General features: G+C 35.6%; 1 pseudogene; it reads left to right on the plus strand.

The window, feature by feature from the left end:
• The first annotated feature begins 562 nt into the window (after positions 1-562).
• Positions 563-1431, plus strand: LOC102881992 (annotated as a pseudogene).
• Positions 1432-9547: the final 8116 nt, after the last annotated feature.

Genomic DNA, 9547 nt, shown 5'->3' on the forward strand with positions numbered 1-9547 from the left:
AACATGTATCAAAAACAGTGAATAAAGAATGGTAATAACTACATTCTTATCAACAAGTACCTCAAATGGAAAAGAATTAAGTGCTCCAATCAAAAGATAAAGTGGCTGAATGGATAAGAAAACAAGACCCCTACATATGCTGTATACAAGAGACTCACTTCAGATTAAAAGACACACACAGACTAAAAGGAAGGGGATGGAATAAGATATTGCCTTGATGGACCTAGAGGGTATTGTGCTGAATGAAATGGGTTGGATAGAGAAAGACAAATATCGCATGATTTCACATACATGTGGAATCTAAAGAACAAAATCAACAACAACAAAAGTGGAAATAAACTCTTAGATACAGAGAATATTTAAAGGAATATTAGATGGGAGAGGGGTACGGGTTGATTTTAATAAGAATATCTACCAACCATAGATGATTTGGGGGTTGGAGGGCAAAGAACAGAGAATAAAATTTTTAAAACTGGATTTTTAAGGTGCAGAGAGTCGGCCTGAGCCACCACGGCTACTGCCACCTCAGCAACTGCCACCACCTTGATTCCCCACCCTTGCCATGGCTGAGGACCTCTCCTCAGCCACTGCCTACACCGAAGATAACTTCTACTGCCCCATCTGTCAGGAGGTGCTCAAAACACCCATGCGGACCACAGCCTGTCAGCATGTTTGCTGTAAAAAATGTTTCCTGACTTCAGTGAGAGAAAGTGGAATACATTATCCCTTCTGTCCTGGAAATGTGACTAGAAAGAGCATGTCCTGAATGGGCCTTAGACCTTGAAACTATCATGAGGCAGTTTTCTGGTAGCTGGAGATACTGTGCAAAACAGATCAAATTCTATCACATAAAACATCATTACAAATCTTGTAAGAAGTATCAAGATAAATATGGTGTTTCTGCTATCATTCCAAACGTTCAGATCTTTCAAGATTCAATAGGGAACAGTAACAGGAGTGAAACATCCACAGCTGATAACATAGAAACTTATCAAGAGACTACAATTTCTTCTGAGTGTCCCACCTTCAAGTGTCTCTTGTGTCAAGAATCAAATTTTACCAGATAGCGTTTACTGGATCACTGTAATAGTAATTATCTATTTCAGAAGGTTCCCGTGACCTGTTCTTTTTGTGTGTCTCTTTTCTGGAGAGATCCTAGCTAGATTACTAGAAATTTCATTAGTCATCTAAATCAAAGACATCAGTTTGAGTGAATAGGACAGTTTTAGGGTCACTCGACTTTCATCTCGAAATTTCAGTCTACAGGCTCTGTCCTTGGAGGTCGGGGTAGGTTAAATGAGTCCTCCCTGTGTTAGATGAGTCTCGCTGCAAAGACATCAGTTTGATTATGGAGAATATGTGAACTTTCAGCTGGACGAAGAAGCCCAATATCAAACTGCTGTTAAAGAATCTTTTCAAGTAAACATCTGAAGGCTGTAGCCATGTCTGCATCTTTCTACTTGCACGTGCCATCTTTAAGGAGAAAACTACATGAAGTCACCATTTCAATAACTTGATGTGTGTATTAATAAAATCAATTCAGTCTATTGGTTTAGTTTTTAATTGAAAAATAAAGGCGGGCCATTTAAAATTTTCATCCTCTTGATAAATTCAAAAATGAAAGTTAGAACATTATTTTTAAAAGTATTAAAAAGATTACATTTTATCAATGTAATGGTGAAAGGAAATCCCTAATGTACTTTATCTTTTTTATATTATGTATTCTTGAATTTTTCCTTATGTTGCTTTTGTAATTTGATGCAGCTTCTCCGATTTTTGTTATCGTACACAGGTAACACACAGTAACGAATCTGAAATATGTGATTGACATAAACCTAAGAAATCTAAGCCAGTTATCAGAGTTGCAGAAGGGAGACTTGAAGTGCTAATGAAGCGATCCAAAGGAAATGTTTTTTAAACAAATTCTTGCTGAAGAATTCAACGATAAGAACATGGTATTTATATAATATCTTGTATTCCTAAAGACTAGTGAGCTTTCTTTACTAATTTTAACTGTTTACTAAGTAAAAGCTAAATGTAAAGGTATTCCTTTTTTTGCCATTAAAAGGAAATATCAAGAGAAAAATTTATTTTGCAGGCAATTGATAATTTCAAATCTTGTTTGGCTGAATAATTTGTAAGCCTAAATTCTATTAAGCCGAATTATAGCTCTTTGGCCTCAAAAGTATTTCTGATTAGCTAAGATGAAACTTTTATTAGAAACTTTCAGTTGGTGATTCAGTGGGATATTCTACATATATATTTAAATGAGAAGTTCGGCTTCATTTCAGTTGAGAAATTTAGTCAAAGCTAACAGTGTGTGTATATATACCTACACTTTTGCATGTGTGTATACACACACAAGCATGTTGTTTGTCAAGTTGTATACAGAATTTTTATTAGGATTTTTTAAATTGATAAGCAATAAGGGATTGAAGTATTTTATTATTTGATTAAAATTTTGTACATCGCCCAATTTTTAAAAAATTACAATCAAATGTTAAGTACTCTAGTTGGCTGCTATTACAACTTAAAAATTGAGTTTATACACACACACTCAATTACTATTTATACGGTGCTCATTTGTTCTCAAAGATAATGCATGACTATGAAGTAATGAAACACATTCTACCAGCCACTCTATTTCACTTTTTAGTCAAACTGGGTTTGTTCTTAGCATTCATTAATAAGAATCATAAAATAACTTGTACAAGAAGGCTCATATCACAGAATAAAAGAGATTAGTTGACATTCCATACTAATATACATTGTTTATGCTTTCTTTAAAATAAGTAAGTAAACGAACAAAAAAAAACTAGACTTTATAGTCCTACATAAGAATTCAATGTATCCCAGGTTAATAATAGAAGTAAATACTAAAACTAGACAGTTATGAAAAAGCCTAATACATTGAAAATGTTAGAAAAACTGATGAGGTAAAGTTATCTTCTGATATTCAAAGAGAAACAAAAAGTTTAAAGTGCCCCGCATTAAGCCCATAAATTGAAAGAAAGAGAAAAAATTAAAATTAAAATTAATTTAAAAGGAAATAAGATATGGTAACATTTCATCAATTAAAGTACTTAATGTAAACAGGCTGAACTCTCCTATAAAAAAAAAGGCAGCTCATTAACTGTGAAAAGAACAAAATCTACTGATTTGTTGCCTATAAGACACACAAACCAAAAAAATCAACAGAATAGCAGTGTTAGAGGATATTCCTATGTGAACAGAAGAAAAGCCAGGATTACTATTTTAGAAGCAGATAAAGCAGATGTCACAGCAAAAGGCAGTACAAGAAATAAATAAGGTCATTACATAATGGCCAAATGTACATTAAACCATGAAAATAAAAAAACTCATGGATGTATGCGTTATAAAAACCACTGCAACAAAGTCCAGAAAAGAATATGGACAAAAAGGCAAGAAGAAATAACAACAAATATTCTTTTAATTGGAACCCTAAACACTCCATTTTGGGAAATAAAAGACAAAGAATTAATTAAAAATACTATATGATTAAGCAACTCATTCAGTAAAAATTTTGGGGTGGTTACTAGTTCCAGGGCTTGTGCTACATGCTAGAAGACAATCTCATAATCAGTAATACATTTAACAGATATGTGGAATAACTAAAGATGAGACAAGTTGAGACAGTCTCTTTTCAAGTTTACATCGATCATACCAACCAACATATGAAAAACTATATTTCTATATTGAACCACAAAGACTCATTCTTTCATTAATTTAATACACATTAACAGGTTTATTCAATTTGTTAGGTTTGGCATTCGCAGAAAAGCAGAAATACCATCCACCAACTGGTCAAACCACAAGGCATTACAATTTTAAAAAAATAAAAACAAAATACCAATCACATAAGAATGTTTTTGAAACATTTAAATGCTCTCTTTAGTAGTGCTTGGGTTACACAGGAAATCCAGAACATATGCAGTGGACATCTGTTGTTTGTGCCTGGCTCCATTTCTTCTGTGTTACCAGAAGCGTAGCAGAGCTCGTCTCATTCTTTGGGGAACTTTCCCTCCTGATTCTGGTAGAACTGCCAATCCCTTTGTTCTATGGTAAGGAGGTGACCCATATGGCCAAAGTTACTCATCCTCCTGAAGGCAGTGAATATCCTAGAATGGGCATGTGATCCAAACAGGCCAATCAAAGCCCTTTTCAAACACTAATTTGGACACTGGGGAGAGAGTCATGGTGAATTCTCCTGGAATCTGAGGATTAAGGAAGACATAAACCTAGTGACACTGGTAACCTTATCTATTGCCATATGGAGAGAATTTACCCGAGACCGAAACCCATACAAAGAAAAGAACTAAGATATGGGAGCGAGACAGCCAGAGTCTTAATGATATTGCCTGGACCCCTGGATCCAGCTATTCCTGAAGTAAAAGATTCAGTTGCTAGAGCCAAGAAATTCTTCCTCCCTTTTTAAAAAATTATGGTAAAATATATAGAATATAAAATTTGCCATTTTAACCCTTTTTAAGAGTACAATTCAGTGGCATTAAGTATACTCACATTGTTTTACGACTATCCCCACTATTCTCCGGAACTTTTCCGTCATCCCAAACTTAAACTCTGTACCCATTAAATAACAACTCCCCTTTCCCCCTCCCACTACGAAAATCCCTTTGAGACTTAAACTGTTTTGTATTTGATTTCTGTACCTCGTAATAGAAAGAGTCAACTAATACAACTTTGTAAGACAATATTCTTTAAACAATGAAAACAATACAAAATATATGATTACCATAAACAACAAGAACGATAAAAGTATTCATACTCTTTGACACAATAATTTTTTTCTGGGGAGTATAACCCAAAGACCTCCTCCTCATACACACACACAAGCCTGAATTAAACAAAAGCATTCAGGTGATTGATAATGAATTACAAAAACAAAATGATAAACAGCAATATGGGTGACAACTAAGCAAAAATTTTAATGACATTATGTGGACGATATAAGAACATGAAAATGTTCATATAAAGTGAAAACAGCAAGAAAAATAACAGGCACACATTGATAGGTGTATAGGGATGAAAGACCTGAATACACACTTTACAAAAGCCCATGTAAAGTTGGTCCATTTCATTAATTACCAGGGAATTACAAATTAAAACCATAATGAATCACCACTTCACACCCACCAGTATGGCTCAAAAGAAAAGACAATACCAAATGTTGGTGAGAATATAGAATAGCTGAAACTCTCCTATACTGTTGCTGGGAGTGTAAATTGGTACAATCGTATTGAAAAACTGTTTGGCAGTAATCTATTCCGCTCCCGGGTATACACCCAGGAGAAATTCATGTACTTGAATATTCAGAGTAGCACCATTTGTAACAGCCCCAAAGTGAAAACTACTTGAATGCACATCAGCAGGAGAATGGATCAATAAATTGTGGATATTGACACAATTGTAGATATTCACACAATGGAATACTATATGCGGGAGTCTGCAATCTATGGCCTGTTGCCTGTTTTTGTTATTGGAACACAGTCACGCTCATTTGTTTACATATTATGTATGGCAACTTTCATGCTGCAATGGTAGAGAAAAAGTTTGCTGACCCCTGCAATACAGCAACAAGAATGAACAAACTACAAGTACATGCAACAAATGAATGAATCTGTCAACTGAAAAATAAGATCGACTAGGTATTTCAAAAACAAACAGGATTTATTTGGAATAAAAAAAAAGGGTTGCAATCTAGTGCATGCAGACATAGCAAGCCATGTGTACACTTTGGCCTGCGTGCCAAGATGCAGGGATATTGATGTAAGGGAAAACAGAAGTTAAGGGAAGGGCAAGTTAGAACCATAGTGCTTTATTATAAACATAGAGTTCTTCATGTAGATTCATTCTTCCTGTTCATTCTCTGGATAATGTAGAGTGCCAGAACTCCTCCCATAAGTCTTAGTTCTTCTCATAGACCCTCCTGATTGATTATGTTCCCTTAAAGTTCCATTTAGTCTTTTATCAAATCTCACAAACAGATCCTTGGGTGGAAAGCCAGACACAAAAGAGCACAAGTTGTATGATTTCTTTTATGTAGAATAAAAAAGTAAAAAAGCAGGCAAAATTCTTCTATGGTGTTAGAAGGCAGGATGGTGGGTTCTTTTAGGCAGGTAGTAGAAAAACTGGGGAAATCCAAACAGTTTATAGTTCAGTTCCTTCATTTTGGTTCCTTCATTTTGGCTAATGTACTATGTACATTATGCAAGATGCTTACATTAGGGGAAGCTTGTTGAGGGATGCACAGGAAGTTTGTACTGGCTTTACAATTTTTCTATAAATCTAAAGTTTTTATAAAATTAAAAGTTTTTTTAATTTTAGAGCTAGCAGTGGTTCACAAATATTTGATCTCAGAACCCCTTTACACTCTTAAAAATTACTGAGGACCCCCAAGGAACTTTTGTTTGTGTGAGTTATAGCTATTAATATTTATAGCATTAGAAATTAAAACTGAAAAATTTTTAAGTGTGTATTTGTTAATTCATTTAAAATAAGGTAAGGAACTTATCACATATTAACATAAATCAAATGCTTCTATGAAAAAATAACTATTTTTCCCCTCAAAAAAAAGCCAGAAGTGTGGCATTGTTTTGCATTTTTGCGAATCTCTCATGCATGGCTTAATAGAAGACAGCTGTTTTCTCCAAGTGCTTCCCCTTTCCATCTTTGTGTCAGCAAACATATAGAGCCCTTGGAAAATGCCACTGTACACTCATGAGAGAATGACAGTGAAAAAGGCAAACTATGTCTTAGTGTTATTATGAGAGTAGTTTCAACCTCGTGAGACTCCTGAACTACACTATACAGGAATCAATTGTTTCTCATTTGATTCTTTGTTCAATAAAATTGCTGAAAGTAGATGATTTTTTAAATGTTAAAAACAAAACAAAGTCTTCTGCAGGAAGCTAATTAAGCATCACTGCCAAGAGGCTAGCAGCTCCTGTTCTAGCTTGTGTTTCTGCAACTCCCTGCAACAGAACAAGGCTCCTGCCCTCACGGCCAAAGACACCCTGTCCCCACTAGAAAGCCCTGATCACCACTCAGGGATCCAGCAGATGTTCATGCAAGGGTTTTAAACACAAGCAATAAGGCTGACCCTGAGGTCATGCCTGGGAGTGGAATGTAGCCTGCTCAGGTTTTATTCAGGGGCTCACACAAGGGTACTGGGCGCTGGCTTCAGGGCATGAATGTGCCCAGGCTTGCACTCAAGGAGATATTGCCAACAGGGCACCACTACCGAGATAGCCTGTCTAGTACCACTAGCACTACCTGGCCAAGCCCCACCTTCTTTCTATTTCTTAGTTCTTTATATCAACTAGATTTGACTTAGAACTTTTTATTGAAGTGTAACCTATATACGAAAATGTGCATATATGATAAAACACTGCTCCATGAATTTCCACAAATTGAGCATAACCGTGTGGCCCTTACCCTAGGAGCCCCCATGTAGCCATTCCCAGTCAAAACCCATCCATCTGGTTAGATGACCATTATCCTGACTTCTAACACCATAAATTAGTTTTGCCAGTTTCTATACTTCACATAAGCAGAATAAACAGTACATATTCTTTTGTGTGAGGCTCCTTTTGCTCAATGTCATATTTGTATGAGTATCCATGTTGTTACATTTAACATAGTTCATTAATTCTCATCGCCGGACAGTAAGTATTCCACTGTATGACTATAGCAGAATTTCTTTATCAATCCCCCATGGACATCTGGGCTATTTCCAGTGTGGGGCTACTATGAATAAGGCTTCCATGAACATTCTTGTAGAAATCTTTTTGAGGAAACATTAGCTGGTTTTAAATTTAGGCTTACTGTGGTCATGGTATTTTTAATCCAACAATACAGGCTATAATGTGAAAAGCAGAAATTGCCTTCCCCATCTCTGCCTCCTTTCAACACCTTCATTGTAAGCTATATTAAGTCTCTCATGAATCCTTCCAGAAGTTTCTTAAGCATATAAACACACACGCATACAAATGAGATCACTCTTTTTGTACTTAGGTTTTGTTTTGTTTTGTTTTCATTTAACAATTCTCTTGGAGATTGTATTAGTCATGATAGGCTAGAATACAGTGAGGTAATAAAAAGCATTCACAATCTCGGGGGTTTAAATGTTTCTTTCCCACTCCTACTACATGTCTAACCTGGGTAGATAAGAGGGCTACATTCATCATTGTCACTTGGAGACACAGGCCCCATCTCAACGTTTGTATCGGCAATCATTGGGACAGGGAGAAAGGAATGTCATGCACCGGCACGTAAGGTGTTCACCCAGAAGGGATATAGGTCACTTCTGTTCAGATCTCATTGGCCACAACCTTGTGGCCACACTTATCTTCAAAGAGAGTGGGAAAGTGCAATTCTACCCTGTGTGGGGAGGGAAAAAAGAGGCCGAACATTTGAAAACGTCTTTAATGACAATCACAGACTTCTTTCTACCTCAGTACTCATAGATCTACTACATTCTACGACGGAAACGATAGATTGCAAATTACTTAACCAGTTCCTATCATTGGACAATACAAGCAGTGCGATAGTGAACATTCTTTCATATTTACCTTTACCTGTTTGTTTCAGTATATCTGTAGGATAAATTCCTTGAAGTAGAATTGTTGAGTCAAAGAGTTTGTGTACCTTTAAACTATGCTAAATATTGCCAGATTGCTAGGCATTATGAAATTGTTTCCTGAGGGAGTTGCTAATTTGCACGCATACCAAGATAGAATAAGAATTTCTATTTCTACCATATCCCGGTTCTATCTAACTTTTAAATCTCTGACCATTAGGTAAGCTATATTGTCGTTTTATTTTTATTTTCTTATTTTTGTTTTTTTAATCAAATTTATGGGGTAATATTGGTTATTATAACATTGTTGTTTTAACTTGCATTTCTTTAAGTAGGAATTACTTTGAGCATCTTTTTAAAAATTTTTAAACATTTCATTTATTTCCCCCCCCTTCCCCCTACCCGCTCCCTTCTGCTAACCACTAATCCATTGTTCGTTCTGTTCATTTCTTCCTTTTAGGTTTATATCCCACATATAAGTGATATCATATGGTTTTCAACTTTTTCTGTCTGGTTTATTTCTCTTAGCATGATTATTTCAAGGTTCATTCATGTTGTTGCAAATGGCAGTATTTCACCTCTTCTTATGGCTGAGTAACATTCCATTGTACATATGTACCACATCTTCTTTATCCAATCGTCTATTGATGGATACTTAGGCTGCTTCCATATCTTGGCTATTGTAAATAGCACTGCAATGAACATAGAGGTGCATGTATTTTTTCGAATTAGTGTTTTGGTTTTCTTCAGATAAATAACCAGAGTTGCAGCTGCTGGGTCATAAGATAGTTTTGTTTTTTATTTTTTGAGGAACCTCTGAACTGTTTTTCCATAGTGGCTATACGAATTTGCAATCCTAACAGTGCACGAGAGTTCCCTTTTCTCCACATCCTCGCCAACACTGTTTTTTTTTTTTTTTTTTAATTT

Source organism: Pteropus alecto, unplaced genomic scaffold (assembly GCF_000325575.1).
Source record: "Pteropus alecto unplaced genomic scaffold, ASM32557v1 scaffold28, whole genome shotgun sequence".
In the NCBI taxonomy this organism is placed as follows: Eukaryota; Metazoa; Chordata; class Mammalia; order Chiroptera; family Pteropodidae; genus Pteropus; species Pteropus alecto.